The sequence below is a fragment of the Megalopta genalis genome, unplaced genomic scaffold, assembly GCF_051020955.1.
Source record: "Megalopta genalis isolate 19385.01 unplaced genomic scaffold, iyMegGena1_principal scaffold0100, whole genome shotgun sequence".
In the NCBI taxonomy this organism is placed as follows: Eukaryota; Metazoa; Arthropoda; class Insecta; order Hymenoptera; family Halictidae; genus Megalopta; species Megalopta genalis.
This window is the reverse complement of record NW_027476169.1, coordinates 423,883-441,336: the sequence shown is the minus strand read 5'-3', so window position 1 is coordinate 441,336 and position 17,454 is coordinate 423,883. Positions and strand designations below refer to the sequence as shown.

General features: G+C 44.1%; 1 protein-coding gene and 1 long non-coding RNA gene across 11 annotated transcripts in view; one reads left to right on the top strand and one right to left on the bottom strand.

The window, feature by feature from the left end:
* The window catches only part of dlp (glypican dally-like), a 159,373-nt gene that overhangs the window by 83,546 nt on the left and 58,373 nt on the right, over positions 1-17,454 (bottom strand). The gene's annotated exons all lie outside the window — the stretch shown is intronic.
* The window catches only part of LOC117217399 (uncharacterized), a 68,979-nt gene continuing 53,687 nt past the window's right edge, over positions 2,163-17,454 (top strand). The window contains exons 1-4 of one of the 9 annotated variants that reach the window (XR_004489551.2): positions 2,283-3,232; positions 3,480-3,789; positions 3,858-3,902; positions 8,403-11,026. This is a non-coding gene — a long non-coding RNA (uncharacterized LOC117217399). Of the gene's footprint in view, positions 3,233-3,479; positions 3,790-3,857; positions 3,903-7,845; positions 8,054-8,402; positions 15,491-17,454 lie in introns of those variants that run through there. The other 8 variants (XR_013036136.1, XR_013036135.1, XR_013036134.1 and 5 more) reach the window with 8 other exon arrangements.

The following is a 17,454-nucleotide window of genomic DNA, read 5'->3' as shown; positions in this document are numbered from 1 at the left end:
AGTGGAGTGATTGATATCCCTCATCGCAAGTGAACCTTTCGGTCGCGTAATTTCGGGATAACGAGAGAGCAGTTCGTGGTATTTCGACGTACCAACGATGACTTTGATACTGCTCACCTCGTCTCCTGCGGGTTTCCCGAGCGAAATTAGCGACGTTGTACTGTCGACTAGCCTATTGTTGCGTATGTCGGCTAGCAAACCAAAGTGGTACAAGAAGTCGGTGCCAATGATCGGTTTTTCGACGTTCGCGATGATGAAGTTCCATGAGAACTGGCGACGCAATCCGAGGTTGAGGTCGATCGGGATCGTGCCGTAGGTAGTGATCACCGAATTATTCGCAGCATACAGTTCGTATTCCGACTTTTCTCGCGGACCACGAACGCGTTTTCGTGGGTATACGGAGACGTCGGCGCCCGTGTCGATCAGGTATTGTACTTTGGTCGCGGCGTCGGTGACGTATAGGCGGCGCGAGGTCGGGCAGGAGTCGCTCGCCGCCATTAACGAGGTCCCTGAGAGTTTCCCGAGGAGAAAGAACAAGGCTGAGCGCACTTGTGCGCGTCCTTTCCGAACCTCGAATGATAGAAGCACGGTCCGTCGGGTCTCTGCTGCCATCTTGATCGCGAACGCGAACGCGGGCGTGAGCGCGTATTTCGGCGATTCCCACGCTGATCTTGTTGTCGCGATATCGCCGCGATTTCCTGCCGCATCGTGTTCGCCATCTCGCAAAGCTGGGTGTTGAACGATATCGTTAGCCGTTCGATGAGCGAGCACGTGTCGAGGGTCTGCGGCACTTGCTGTACCTCGTTGATTTGGCCTCGCGTCGTCGGGATTTCCGTCAGTCTATCGGCGAGCTCCGCGAGTTTGTCAACCGAAAGGTCGTTCTGCGGCGCGAGCACGAATTGTGACTGACTCGGCAGGCGCGAGAGCCACAGTGGCTTTAAAATCTCGTCCTGTACCGTGTTGCCGGCCAAGCTTCTTAAATGACGCAAGAACTGCGAAGGCTTGCGGTCCCCTAACTCTTCGTGCTCTAGGAGCTGCCGCAGCTTTTGCTCCTGTGTCGCGCTGAGACGCTTGATAAGTTCGTTTTTTAATTTGGCGTACTTATCTGAGGGTGGCGGATTTGTGATGATGTCGCGGACATCTTGGGCGACCTTCGATTCCAGGTTCCCCACGATGTAGTGGTACTTCGTCTCATCCGCGACGATCCCGGCTGCAGCGAACTGTCCTTCCACCTGGCAAAACCACATCTCCGGGTCATTGTGCCAAAACGGAGGAATCCGAACGGCGACGCGGTCGATGTGTGTAGGGTTCACAGCGCTAGAGTTGCCTGTCGTTGTTATGCCATTGGCCGTGCCGAGGTTGCCGAGGAAGTTGTTCCCGTTCATTTTCTTTATGTTCGAAGGCAATTCGCGCACTATGGTGGACACGTTACTTTTTTCGATCGCGTTGGCGTATCGTCAGATTCGCTTCAAATCACGTCGGGGTCACCAATTTTAGCGCTGAAGGGAAAGGTGAGCGAATCGGAGAACGTGTTTAAGGCTACTATTACTACAGTTTATTGAATTGCTATTGATGAGCGCGGGCGCGACTAGCGTGGTGTTGTAGGGCTAGCGACTTCGGACAGACTGAGCTTTTTGAGTTGCGCGTTTGTCTGTTTTATACTGGAAAGGAAGAAAGGAATAGATGGACTTTCGTAGGAAAAGAGAAAGTTGGGAAAGTCCCGTGCGGGTCGAGGTGTCCAGATGTGAGGAGAATTGCTTTATTAGGGGTGCGTGCTTTTTAGGGAATTTTGAGGATTAGGAACGGTACATGTTTTATTGCTAGCGGCCGCGCTCAGGTAGAGGAATGCGACGCTACAAAAGCATAATACAAGATTTAATGATAAGTATGTCGAACGACCAGCGAACGAGCAGCGTAATATCCAGCGTCGGATAATTTTCTCGCGCGAGATCTCGCGTCGGTTGCGTTGCGTGCGTCGCAGCATGCCTCGCGGACATTAAGTATCGCGTTCTACAGGGTGTCCCAAAAATGTCTCGCCATCCCGGAAATGGCGGGTTCCTCGGATCATTTGAAGCAACTTCTTCCTTTATAAAAATGTTCTCCGAGGCACCGTTAACGAGTTATCAACGAACAAACAGTGACCAATAAGAATCGAGTACGGCTGACGCGAGGCGGCCCAGCCAACCAGCGCGCGAAGCCCAGTTCCGCTCATTGGCTCGGCCGCCTCGCGCCGGCTGAGCTCGGATGGCGCGAGGCGGCCGAGTCAACGAGTGAATGAAGCGCGGTTCCGCTGATTGGCTCGCTTGGCCGCCTATAGTGCTAGACGAGCTCGATTCTTATTGGTCACTGTTTTTCGTTAATAACTCCTTAACGGTGCCTCGGAGAAAATGTTTGTAGAGGAAAAAGTTGCTTCGAACGACCCGAGAAACCCGCCACTTTCGGATTGCGTGACATTTTTGGGACACCCTGTATACGTGCACGTGAAGAGCAGTTTTCGATTATGGTCGGGACGGAATCGTATTTCTCGCGACGATCCTGGACCATTTAGATAACGTAGATATCCCGTATCTGCTGCGGCGCGACGCGATAAGGCCCGAGTGCTTATTTTCGACAAGGAAAGTCAAGGAGAGACCGGTGATCGAATTCCTGAAGGAGATCTTGAAACGCGACACTCGCGACGCGCAGGTTATCTGGGGCTACCGAAAAATTACGACCGGCTGTTTGTACAGGAGGCGCTCCGGTCGCCCCGTTTTGATACGTTAAAAGTCTTCCTGTCGGAGAATAATGGCCGCCGGTAAAGAGAGAAGCTGTCGGAACGGGACCATTAAATTTACGACATCCGCGCGATATTAGTGGACCGCTGTTGCTCGTTAAGGGGTGAAAAATGAAGCGTAAGTGCACTTTCGTGCGGTCCGAGTCGACGCGTCCGCGAACGAGTCGTGCGAACCTCTCACACGGAATCGACGTTACGTCGACGCTGGCCGAGTCTCTTTGTCGCGCAACGCGTCGTTAAGGCGGCGCTGGAACGACATTGCCGGACTATTTCGCCGGCGGAACGAGATAGACTTACATAGAAATGCTATTCGATCCGAGCGGGTCGCGAATCCTCTTTGCCGCGCCAATGGAAAAATAAATCAACGGAAACAACCGAAGACGTTAAAGCTTCTTTCATCGATACTTTTGACGTTGAATGACATAACCTTGACGGTCGAATCAACCGGATGAATGCCACGTGAGTCATATATGGGCGACATTAATTTTTATCCGGATCTTTGAAATTCATTTTTATTGTAACATATCGAGGAAACTGAATGTTACTAGGATCTGTAGAATACAAAATAGCTGAATATTTATATATTTTCTACGGTGAATTTTCACTTTCTAGTTTCGGTTTCGTTGATTAAATGACTTTGATATCGCGTGAATTTTTCGAGTCAATTAAATTAATGTGTTAACGCTGGTTACGAAATATATTTCAGAATTTTCCGAGCTTTCGTACGAAGCCACCCGAAAGTGAAAACAGCGGCTAAAATTGATCAGTCGCGATCTCGAAGGCCACCGAGGTGGGGATGGCCACCATGTTTGCCGATGCGATTTCGGTTGTTATCGCCGAAACGCCAACGCGATTATCCGTGTCACCGCAAGTTTCGAAATCGTTGGACAAATAAGGGAAAGCGAAGAAATCTCTCTTTTTACCGTAAATACCACAGATGGTCGCTCTGATGGTACGTGTTGTCGATCATCGTCGTCGAGCTCGTACTTACCTGAAATAAGACAAAAAATTCAAAGGTAAAACAGGAACCATTATTATTATTATTATTGTTATTGTTATTATTTTACTTTTATTGTTATTATAGTACGCAAACAAGACAACTGACTGCAACAAGACAAAAGATTCAAAGGTAAAACGAGAACCATTATTATTATTATTATTAATATTATTGTTATTATTGTACGCAAAAATGGACAAATTGGACGCCAACCAATGTGCGGCGCGCTCGGCGAGCGACGCGAAGCGGCCGAGCCAATCAGCGGTACTGAGCTTCGGCCGCTCATTGGCTCGACCGCCGCGCGCCATTCGCGCTCGCCTCTCATTGGTCAGCGTTTTTCGTTAATAACTCGTAAACGAAGCCTCGGAGAGAATTTTCGCTAAGGAAAAAGTTACTTCAAATGATCTGAGGAATCATCTCCTCCCGAGTGTTAACATAATTATGCGACACCCTGTACACGGAACGTTGTAAATGAAAAGAAGGATGAGGCACGATAAAACTGCATCGTTTACAGAGAGAACACCCGTCTTTTCCGTTCTTTGAAAATTAACCCGGGAAAATTGTATTTCACGGGACGATCAGCGTTCTAATCATAATAAATCTGCACGCGACGCGACGGTGGCGACGGATTGAAAAGCAGCACGGCGACTGAATGCGTAGTTGCGTAGACGGCCGATTCGCGTCTCCATTGCTGCGTTAAAAGGGCCGTTCCCGCGGCGCGGCGCGACGCATGCCGGATGATCGCGTGCGCCAACCGGCAGTAAAGAGCATCTTTTTGCTCGAGCGGAATCGAAGAAACGCGACGGAGCGTGACGCGTTCCCCGCTCGCGGATGCCCCGGAGCCCGTGAACGACGGAAGGGCAAGCAGCAAAGGGATACGGAAACAAAAAAGGGAGTGGGAAGAAAAGGGTCGCGGAAAGGGTGAAAGGTGTCGAGTCGAGGTTATACTTGAGTCGTGGACTCGAGTCCACCGACCATGACAAAAAAAAGTATTCGAACACCTTTTTTAAAACAAAACGCAACAAAAGATTTTTTCAAACTGGACCGGATGACCCGAATTCTTTTTAATAAAAGATTAGAGGCACTGGTTCATTCTGTACAGTCGATTTTAAATGCTTTCCTTAATTTTGCTGTTACTTGGAATAAAAAGAAAACAAAAACGATAAAAATGTACGTTCAAATGTTTTACTTATTTTTATCTAAGAAAACAATTTAACCCCTTGCGATATGACAATTCGTGTTAGACTCATGATGAAGATATTATGCAAAATTTATTGGATAAATTCGGACCAAAATTGTTAAATAAATAAATCTATTATATCTATTAAATCAAAAAGATTCTAGTAAATCAAATTTATTAGTTAATTTATGAATTAAATCAAATTTATCAAATTTGTCAAATTTATCAAATTTATCAAATTTATAAAATTTATTAAATTTATCAAATTTATCAAATCTATTAAATCCATTAAATCTATTAAATCTATTAAATCAATTAAATCAAATTAAAGCAAAATTTAAAAGCAGTATATTGATCATTGTACAGTGAGTTCACTATACTATCCCCACTAACATTAAAAAAATAATCAAATCGTTCACTCAAGTTTTATCAAAGTTATTGCATTTTGAACGGTGCGTTCGAATAATTTTTACCAGGTGTTACAGTCGGATCGGTTCGAATCGGATCGGATCGGATCAGATCGCGTCAGATCGGGCTGGATATTCTTGTCGCAGAACCAATCAGCGCGCGTCAAAGCTGCGAATGATAAACCGTACGACGAATCGCGACGGCAGCACCTTCGCGAAACAAAGGGTAGTGAAGGGTCGTCGGCTGCGGCAAGGAGCGTTATCTCTCCCTTTTCCAGTCCCCCTCGCATCGCCCCTCACCCCTCTGTTAGTCTCAGCATTCCGAGATTTAACCCTCCCTTATGTTTCCACCCCCCCCCCCCCACTCTTACAATCCGCGACCTGCACCTTTCTCTCGCAGCTTTTCATTTACTTCTGAGAGCCGCGCGCGTCTGTCCTTTCTTCGCCCGTTCGTTCCCCCTCTCCCCGCCCTCCATCCCCCCTTCCTTCCTGCCCGCCTGCTGCCTTCCTTCCTGATATCCGCTGTGTTCCATCTCGTCCAGCGCGCTCGAACGCACCGACTACAATACGCCGCGAGTCGAAAGAACAACCGTCGTCGTCCGAAGGAAAGAACCTGTCGACCGCAAACACGGCGGTGCCGAGACGAGTCTCGTCCTCGTTCGATACACCCAGTGCGCGCCTAACCCTTCATGGTGCGCCGTGAAACGACACTTTCCTAGCCGGAAGGCTAGGAAACCAGCTAGAAACCCACCGAGAGGTCTTTTGGACCGCGTTTAATGACGCGCCTTGTTGCGTTACCGATGGACGTGCGCAACGAATTAATAATAATAAATTAACCCTCTGAGGACGAGCATTTTTAAAACACTAAAAATATCGGAGATATTCGGAGAACCGGATTGTGTACCAAAGATTTTAACGATATAAAGAAATGAGAAATACGTTCTGATCTTTTCTGGAATAATATACTAGGTGTCCCGAAATTATGGTATTTCTGGGAAATGAGGGGTTCCTGACGTGATTTGGAACAACTTTTTCCTTAGCGAAAATGTTCTACGAGGCTTCGTTTACGAGTTATTAGCGAAAAACAGTGACCAATCAGCGGTACGGGGCTCCGTCCGCTCGTTCGCTCAGCCGCCTCGCGCCAGCCGTGCTCTCGCCTCTCATTGGTCACTGTTTTTCGTTAATAACTCGTAAACGAAACCACGGATCGCATTTTCGCGAAGGAAAAAGTTTCTTGAAATGACCTCAGGATCCATCTCGCTTCCCGGAAATGCCACAATTTCGGTACACCCATGTTTCTTTCTGAAGAAAAGATATTACTGTTCCTGAAGCTTCTATCTTTCAAGTAATTAGGACAGGGAAGTATCTCTTTCTTTTTTCAAACAGAATATACTAATAGATACGCGAGGATTGCAAATAATTTATATAATTATAAATAAATATACATTATATAATTTCATGTGAAACATGATTATACAATCAAAGAATTTCTCGAATAAGAGGAAAAATATTCTTTCCGTTTTCTACAAGTGACAATTAGTCACTTGTTTAAAAATTCAATTTTTGTTTAATAGTACATTAAATGTGAGATCGTAACGAAAATGCTTCAAAGGAAAAAAGAAGCTGAAAGAACAAGTTCGTTTGTTTGTTCGTTTTCGAAAATATTGCACTCGTCACCAGCGTTCCATATTCGGTACGGTTTAACATTTTCTAAAATTAGTTCAACATCGACGGTGGTTTGTAACGTCGCAAAAAAAATAAAAAATAAACGTAAGCATGGCATACGCGAGTAACGAAATGGCATTCCCATATGCATACTCGGCTACTTTCCATCAGTATATCACGCCTAATCATTTGTACAAATTGGGACAAGTTCCGGTGGAACTTAATAGAACGAATTTCCAAAGAATTTACGATCCGCCTGAATATATTTGCATGCGTTTAAACAGAATGGAATAATTTAACCGCCTCGGATCAGCGAATGTTACACGCATACTTCCATATAATATTGTCGTCGTCGTCGTCAGCTATTAACGGACAGTTTAGTGCCGATTACCGTTGTACGACATCGCCTACTCATATACAGGGTGTCCCATAAGTGAGACAGTTAAAAGACCGGGCGGCAGTTATTTCCGCGACTGGCCTAATGTCTCTCTGCATATATCGTAAATCAAATACGTTATCGTTATCATTACAAAAGACAGACACCTGATATATTCGATCTTTATGCGCAGATTCTAATTGCAACTGTAATTTGCTCTGTTCGTGGCTTAACATTTGTTTGCCTTCGCTATTAGTCCTTACAATGTTTATTTAGTGCATGGTTACACGCGAGAGCCACATTATTTAATTTATAATATTTATGAAGAAAATCGAGCTATAACGATCTTCGCGTACAACCCGTGGCAAAAAGTGTTCGCCCATTTTTTTTAAGATGCAATAACTTTTTTTTAACTGGTTTAATTGATTTGAATCTTTTCTTTTTGAGTGTTATAGGGGCTAGTTTACGGTACAATGACTAACGTATCGTTTCTTTTTTTAATTCTGCGCTTGTTTTTTAACTTTTTTATTTGAACCTGGAACGAACATTTAAGAAATGCATTTTCTATAGGTTTCCTTGGTAAATTATGGGCATACTGAAATTTTAAATATAATAATATAACACTATAAAAATATAATAATGTAATAATGCAATAATGTAATACTATAATATAATAATATAATAATGTAATAATATGATAATGTAATACTATAATAATATAATAATATAATAGTGTAATAATGTAATACTATAATATAATAATATAATAATGTAATAATGTAATAATGTAATAATATAATAATATAATAATATAATAATGTAATAATGTAATAACGTAATATTATAATAACGTAATAACATAATAATATAATAATTTTGGGACACCCTGTATAAACAATATCGATGAATCCCCGGTGTCGGCGTAATTCAGTCGCTGTAAACCGGCAAAAATCGTGGCGAAATGTTACTTCGAATGACCTGACGAACAACCCCTCAGTTTCCAGACGCGCCACAATTTTGGGACACCTTGCACAATGAATAACAAAGCTTCACTTTTCCTTGGAACATCGACGAGACGGTTCCGACCCGAACGTTTTCACCGTTACGCGGTGAAAAGACCCGAAGAAAAACGACGGGGTTGCACCGTCCGTTTCTTTTCTTGCAACGTCACGGAGACGTAACGACTCGGACAAGGCCAGACAGCATAGCCTCGTCGAGAGGACCCGAAACGGTCGGAACAATTAAGATGTCCGTAGTCTAGGAAGGGCCGACCGCGTCGATCCCGTTCCTCTCTCGTTCGTGCTCGATTCTGGAAGAAATTATGCAGGAATCCGTAACAACTCGGGCCGCTCGGCCATGACGGGGCTCGACGGTTCCACGGAATTGGAAGACGCGAACACGAAGCTGCCAGAACCGGGGGAAGAACGAAAGAGGAGAGAGAGAGAGAGAGAGAGAGAGAGAGAGAGAGAGAGAGAGAGAGAGAACGCGAAAGTGAGAGAGCGCGAGAGAGAGCACGAGAGTGAGAGAGCAAGAGAGAGAGAGCGCGAGAGTGAGAGAGCAAGAGAGAGAGAACGCGAGAGTGAGAGAGCGCGAGAGAGAGAACGCGAGAGTGAGAGAGCGCGAAAGAGGGAGCGCGAGGGAGAGAGCGCGAGAGAGAGAGCACGAGAGTGAGAGAGCAAGAGAGAGAGAACGCGAGAGTGAGAGAGCGCGAAAGAGAGAGCGCGAGGGAGAGTGCGCGAGAGAGAGCACGAGAGTGAGAGAGCAAGAGAGAGAGAGCGCGAGAGTGAGAGAGCGCGCGAGAGAGAACGCGAGAGTGAGAGAGCGCGAAAGAGGGAGCGCGAGGGAGAGAGCGCGAGAGAGAGAGCACGAGAGTGAGAGAGCAAGAGAGAGAGAGCGCGAGAGTGAGAGAGCAAGAGAGAGAGAGAGCGCGTGCGAGAGAGAGAGCGCGAGGGACAGAGAGCGCGCGCGAGAGAGAGAGAACGACTGCGCGACAGCCCCCTCGAAATCGATGGAAATTAGTTGCCTAAAGTATGCGAAATTTTTGGCTGCCAGTTAAAACGGCTCGTCGACGAACAATCGAGAAGATTCCAACCGCGCCGATTATCGCGCTGCGATCCCGATCGAAGGATTTAACGACGTTCATTTAGCGACAAAAATCTTTCGAACTTCTGTTGCTTCGCAAATCTCTGTCTCCCTCCTCTTCGAGGGCTGCGAGAATACTAATTAATATTTTCACTCCGTATGAAAAAATAATGAAATAATAATAATAATAATAATAATAATGAAGTAATAAGAATAATAAATACAAAAATAAGAAGAAGAAGAAGTAGAAGAATAAATACAAAAATAATAATAATAAGAATAATAATATATAAAGTAAAATAATATATAATAACAATAAACCACTGTGAAGTGGTTAATCCAACAGCAGCCACCCTCAGCGAAATTCCGACAAATGAACACCGTCGACGAAAGATCGTTTAAATAAAAAGAAGAAAAAAAAGATGAAAATAGCTTACGGATCCGTTACGCATCGGGCAACAAACTTTCCGCGAAATAAACTGCGTAAACATCATTCCGTGCTCTATTTAACCGGGCAAACTGTTACTGTTCAAAGTCGTCTGCGTTTCGCAGTTTCGCATGCATTGCATACGTACGTACGTTCGCGTCCCTCTCGTCGGGGACACGGCGAAGTACCAACAAACTTTTCTAAGGCACCGCTGCTGGAATCATAGGCGCATGAAATGCTACGCCGTAGATACGCTCTCGCGACTAGCTCGCCCCCCCCCCCCCCTCCTCCGTTTACATACGTACGGCTGGAAGTCAGTCGGTTCTAGCAGCGAGTCGGTCTACAAACAGTAGATACGTCTCTCGCTACGGCGGAGACGACTGTGCGACGAAAATTGAATTGTAGATTCCATGTTGGGAATGACGGCTCTTGTTCTCGTCGAGCGGTCGTTGTTCGTTCATTTTAACGCTTCGATTCGTTCGTCTTCACGTTTCGACGTGCTTAACGCTAGATTTACTTAACCCGTCGAAATAACGTGTCGCTAATTACGATTATCTTTTACGATTGTTTAGCACGATTATTGATTTACGATTATTCGTATCGTAAAGATACATTTACGCGTTATTTGTTTTATTTATATAAACTTTTTCCTTGGCGAAAATGCGATCCGTGGTTTCGTTTGCCGAGTTATTAATGAAATGCGGTGGCCAATGAGAGGCGAGAGCACGGCTGGCGCGCGGCGGCCGAAGCCCCGTGCCGCTGATTGGCTCGGCCGCCGCCTAGCGCTAGGCGAGCGCGGCCGGCGCGAGGCGGCTGAGCGGCCGCAGCCCAGCTTCGCTCATTGGCTCGGCCGCTTCGCGTCGCTCGCCGCGCTTGCCGAGCGCGCCGCTCATTGGTCAGCGTTTTTCGTTAATAACTCGTTAACGATGCCTCGGAGAACATTTTTGTAAAGGAGAAAGTTACTTGAAATGACCTCAGGAACCCCTCATTTCTTGCTTGTACAATAATAGTACAATAATGTAATAATGTAATAATATAATAATGTTATAATATAATAATAATATAATAATTTTAGGACATCCTGTATAAACAATGTCTCATGTCTCGCTCGGACAATAATTTTGGGCCCCCCTGTATTTATAACAATGCCATACCGAGATTGCTTTCACTATAAATCAAAATCAAAAGAATACCAACTTTGTTTCGCGTCTTTATCGTAAAAGCAACAAAAATCGAATTTTCTTGTCCGCGCGACGATGCGCGGCGCGCCACTTCGAAACGGATCTGGCATAATCGTGCCAGCGACTATGTCGGTGGCGGAAAGAAAAGCGTAGTTTATCACGCTGGCGTGCCTGCAACATTTACGGGATCCGCGAAGCGCGGCCGCAGCGGTGTCGCACTTGACCCGAAACCTCGACAGGAATAGACGGAACCGGCGCCGAAAGGGATCAAAATTTCAGGCGGGCCAGGTGAGAGGCTAAGGCGAGAAGCGACGCGGGGGGTGGTCCCGCGGGGGTGAAGGTGGCAGCGGGGAGGAAGGTATTCAAAGGAGAGGTCTCTGGAAAGAAGAGACCGCCCGCGCGCGCGGCGGTCGTCGAATCGACCGACACTCGAGGAATCGAGAAACTCGCGGCCACTCGACGCACTCCTTGACCTTATGTACACACCGGGGCTCTCTCCCCTTGTGCCAGCCGACTTTTCGCCCAGTGGCAAGCAAAGATTTCCTTCGCGGACCTATTCACAGAGTTTACCAGCCGTCAGCGCCACGCCGCGCCGAGCGTTCTCTCTCTCTCGTCTTTTTCGCAAACATTCGAAACTACCGTGAAAACTGGAGCAGAGACTGTCAGAGACTGCTGCTGAAATCAGGAGGGGGCGGGGTGTGGGGGGATGAATCAACCTTTCCGAACGAACAACTTCGTTAACTTGTCGGACCCCGGGAAATTAGTTAACTTCTTCGCGTCCATTCAGCCGCGTCCTTCAACTGTTTCGCCCGCCGATGTACTCTTGCGAGACAAGAATTCGAGGAGTTTTTAATACAGTCCGCCCATTTTATACGGTGCGACGTTGCCACGGTGCTTCGTTGATGGTAAATTCGCTGACGCGATTTTACCGCGTCTTTTGGTTTAAGGGTTATTTTTGAGCCGCCAACAATCGTTACATCGATAATGTTTATGTTGATATAATTATATAGATATTAGGTTTCGTCGATATTGTTTATAGGGGGTGTCACGAAATTATTGTACGAGCGAGAAATAAAGGATTCCTGAGGTTATTTGAAGTAACTTTTTCCTTTACTAAAAGTTTCTCCGAGGCACCGTTTACGAGTTATTTACGAAAAACGCTGGCCAATGAGAGGCGAGAACGCGGTCGGCGCGAGGCGCCTGAGCCAACGAGCGGCCGGAGTCCTGTAGCGCTGATTAGCTCGGCCGCCTAGCGCTAGGCGAGCTCGGCTAACGCGAGGCGCTTGAGCCAACGAGCGGCCGAAGCCCAGTTCCACTCATTGGTTCTGCCGCTTCGCGTCGCTCATTGGTCAGTGTTTTTCGTTAATAACTCGTTAACGATGCCTCGGAGAACATTTTTGTAAAGGAAAAAGTTACTTCAAATGATCTCAGGAACCCCTTATTTCTCGCTTGTACAATAATTTAGAAATTTGAATATTTGGATTCTACTTTTACTCCGATTAATAATCTCACTCACTTCATTATAACTTTTTCCATTTTTACAATGGTAAATTATCAATTCACGTTCCGCTAAGTTCGTCGCATTTTTATTTATCTTTTGGAAAACAGGCCAAGCGACGCACAAACGACGAAAAAAAAACAATAACCGAACTATACTTTTATTTTTCCCGAGTTTCGGTTCGCACAATTTTGTTATAACAATAAAACGCGTTCCCCTAATCTCCATTACTTTACAGTTCCTCTCAACAGGTGTCATACGAGGGGCGACTGAAATAAATAAATAAATAAGTAAGTAAGTAAATAAATAAATAAATAAATAAGTAAATAAATAAATAAATAAATAAATAATCAACGAGTCAACAAAATTCGCGAAAACAAGTTATCCTTCTATTGAATAAATTATCAAATAAATAATTTAATAAACAGTCTTCAAAATGTCTTTTTCAATGTATTCAATATAATCACGGTGATTATAATTACGAAGGGGTGTCAAACTCGCGGCCCGAGATGAACATTCTTGCGGCCCAGTCAATATATCCGACGCAAAGTAAAAATAAAATAGAAATGTGACTTAGAAATGTTGAAAGTAGTCTCGACCAATAAAAAATTTCTCCCGAAATAGGAAAGATAGTATCAGAGAAGAGATGTCAAGTATCATCAGGACGTAAACAATAATTTAACTTTATATATGTTTATTACAACGTACTAGTCAAAATAAAAATATTTGTTTCTATGAACATTGATTTTTCTTTTTTTGCGGCTCACCTAAAGTTAAGCATTGTTTATTTGGCCCAAGTTAGCTTTTGAGTTTGACACCCCTGCTATATAAAGCATTATCCAAAATGTCCGAAAAGATCACAGCAGCGTGTAACCGCTATGAAAGACAAACAAATCGGTCGAACAGCTACTCGTTCTACCGGGAAAATCGTTTTCTCACCCATTACAGAATGATCGAGCTGGAAATCGAATCGAACGATCGATCGATCGATCGATCGATCGGCCAAACAACTCTATTCCAAATCGTATCCGTTTACCCGAAGCACCGGCAACCGATCGTAAAGCCGAGCTAAACGCGATCACGAGCGCGCAACTGGCCCACGGCGCGAGCCGAGCCGAGCGGCGCGAGCGCGAATCGCGCGGACCGTTAAATCGCGTAGTTATTCATACGCCAGTATTTCGCACGCCGTTGAGCGTGGATTACAGTGCTCCGGTGCCGATCCCGGCACCGCGGAAATTCAAGGAATCGATCGTAATCACCGGTGTTCGGCGACCGACACCTTTCCGCTTCGCGAGACGCTGATAGATTCGTTTCGATCACGACGCAGGGTCGATCTGTCCCGAAACTATCCTTTTTCGTAAGTTTTGTTAAACAAAGGGCTCTTTCCTTCGATATTCTTTTCTATTTATTATATATTAATTTTTTAATAAATAATTAATTAACATTATTATTTATATATAACTATATATATTATATAGTTATATTATATTCTATTTATATTTTCAATTTATTATATTACATAATATATGTAATATATTTTCGTGTTACAAAAATGTCTCGCGTTCATCCGGAAATGGGAGGTTCCTGAGGTGATTCGAAGCAACTTTTTCCTTTGCGAAAATTTTCTCCGAGGCTTCGTTTACGAGTTATCAACGAAAAACACTGACCAATAAGAGGCGAACGCTCGGCTGGCGCGCGGCGGCCCGGCCAACGAGCGCGCGGAGCCCAGTTCCGCCCATTGGCTCGGCCGTCTCGCGCCAAATGATCTCGCCTCTGATTGGTCACTGTTCTTTCGTTGATAACTCGTAAACGAAGCCGCGGATCGCATTTTCGCTAAGGAAAAAGTTGCTTCAAATCACCTCGGGAAGCCCCTGCTTTCGGATTGCGAGACATTTTTGGGACACAAAATATATACATCATATATGTATATTATTTATCATATATATTATTTATTGTATATGTATATTATTATATATATTATTATATTATATATATAAAGTTATATATATATATCAAGGTTATTATCTTTGTTATTAAATATTTCCTCTTCTTTCCACTAAAACTATTAAAACGAATCAATTCAACTTTCCCGCGCAATAGCATCGTCCACAATACCATAGAATTGAATTCGTCAATATTGTTTGAATATTCGTTCGTAATCTCCGCGACACTTAATTCGTTTAGCAAACACGTGTTCACGTTGAGCACGCGGCCGAAATGATTTCTCGAATCCCGAGCGATACTACTCGAGCGTTTCTCGGTCCGCATAAACGTTAACGCAGCCTGCTGGAATAACGTGGACGTAATTTCCTGAGCAGAGAGACATCGCTGGCTCGAAAGTTGGGTTAACTTCGGCGTTGCTCGTCGAGCGGTCTAAAATCGACGGGCTCTCGAAGTTTCCGTTCCACTTTCATTCACCGAGTCCGTCATTGTTCTCGAGCGGTGGCCATCGATGATCGATCGATCCGAGTCAAGTCGAGTCGAGTGGTACCGGTCGCGTTCGAACGGCCGACGTTCTCCGTCCGCTCGCCGGAGCTCATCCCATTCGCCTAACCCGAGTCGAGAGAGAAAGAATGCAGCCGGATGCGTTCCGCATCGACCGAGGAGGACCTTCTCGCCGATGTCGCGAATTCTCTGCGCTCGCCTTCCTTAACCCCTTAACGTGCACGCTCGAGTTAACTCGAGCGCGCTAAACCGGCCAAACTGTGCACACTCGAGATAATTCGAGCGGCGTTGTACTTTATGTTGCTATAATTTTTCACACTCGAATGCGATCGAGAATTGAAAATAACAATGTGAAAGCAAAAAAGAAAACAATCGTTTTATTGATATTTATCATTTACATGGGATTGTAAGCTATAACACTTACTTATTCAAGTATAAAATATATCCTTTTTCTACTTATCACATAAGACCTATCTCTTCCTTGTGAGCCGCTTTCCGACAGCGTATTCAGATCCAGATTCTGATTCGCTCATTTTTCAATATATATTTTACTAAAATATAATGTAAAATAAAATATAAATAATTATATGTATAAATATAATAATAAATATTATAAATACTAGTATTGTTATTATTTATGTTTTAAAAGTATAAATAAATTTACTGATAATAATGTTTATTCTGAAATGAGAATTCGAAAAGAAAGATAAAAAAGTCGATGTGCGTGTAATATTACAATATTTGACTATTTATCTGCAATGTTATCAAAATCCAAAATTGCAATAAAAATTTTGATTATTTTTGTATTTTTGTAATTTTTTTTCTTGCCAAGACAACGTTCTAAATTGTGCTTGTTTACATTAAAAAAAATTGATATTTTTGGCTGGCCTTTTTAAAAAAAACTGTGCATTAAGGGGTTAAAAAAAAATCGAAAGAAAGAAAAGAAAAAAGTCTGTTCACAGCGCGGGGTTCAACGGATTCTTATCGGGCACGACCCTCTTTTTCAGGAGGCTACCGTGCGCGGGCAAATGTAACGCCTCGAAGTCGCTGATTTCTCGTCGCGAATGCTCGTTTTCGCGCCGCGGAGATCGCGATACGAGACTCGCAAAAAAAAAAGACAGACGCCTCGCCTGAAAAAGTCCCCTCGCGCGGCGAAAAACCAGTGTTGCTAGGTCCATCGCGGATTTCAGTGCGCTCCGCGCGCGCTGGACGGGGTAACGCGGCGTCTTGCCGCGGAGAGGGGGTAACGCGCCGCGTCGCGCATACCGCGAACCGGCGCAAGCGCCGAGGGTGGTCCCGCGAGGGGACCGAGGGGAGTGGGGGGAGACCGTCTGCTTAACCTAAGCTAACGCCGAGCGTCGCGCAGCGGTCCCAATCGATGGAATTAGCTGTTCGCGACGATTTTAGCAACGTTTTTAGGACGTGAAGACAGTTTTCTATGGCTCGTTGAATTCGTCTTGACGTCGGCTATAATGATGTTAACGTGAAAAAGATGTAGTGACGATTTAAAAATCGAGGTTACTTTGATTTGATGTTTAGAAATATATTTTCTTTTTAATTTTTGTATGTTGACGTTTATGGAAGACTTTTTGTTACCTCCGCGTGAATAATAATAATAATAATAATAATAATAATAATAATAATAATAATAATAATAATAATAATAATAATAGTAACCTTGAGTTACTTATCGAGTCAATCATAATCATAAACTATAATTATTTTCATTGACGAACGTTGGTGGAAATGATACCGTTATGATTATAATATATAATATAATAATAATAATATAACAATATATAATATCATAATAGAATAATAATAATATATAATATCATAATATAATACTAATACTAATAATATAATAATACAATAATAATAATACATAATGTTTTATTATATTTTCAAAATAATAAATAATATCGTCGCAAAAGTAAATGAACAGTACTACAGAAATGCTTACAATTCGATCCACAAACTGTTCAATTAACGATTTTCATAGAAACGGTCATTTTTCTTTTCAATTTTTTATATTAATGTTTACGGAGACCGAGTAATAATTAATTTTTGTTCGAAACATTTTTTTTACTGAGAATTTAATGTACGATTGTACAAAATTCGCCTCTTTCGAAACCGTATTTCCGTTCATTTTCTGGTCCCATTCTCAAAGAAAATCGGCCTCTCCGGGTTGTCGCTTCGAACGGACGAGAGAGCCGGCCGAGCCGTCCAAGAGACGGACACACGGAACGACGTATCGATCGACCAGCGTCGTTTCGTCTCTCCTGCCGAAGACGACAGAGCGCGGCGGCCTTACAGGTCGGTCGTACACACGGACCGGTAAAGCGTCGCGCGTCGTCTGTAATGGTTAAACGTATGTTATCGGTGTCCGAATAAAACCGCCGGCGAACGTCGGCGTAAACGGA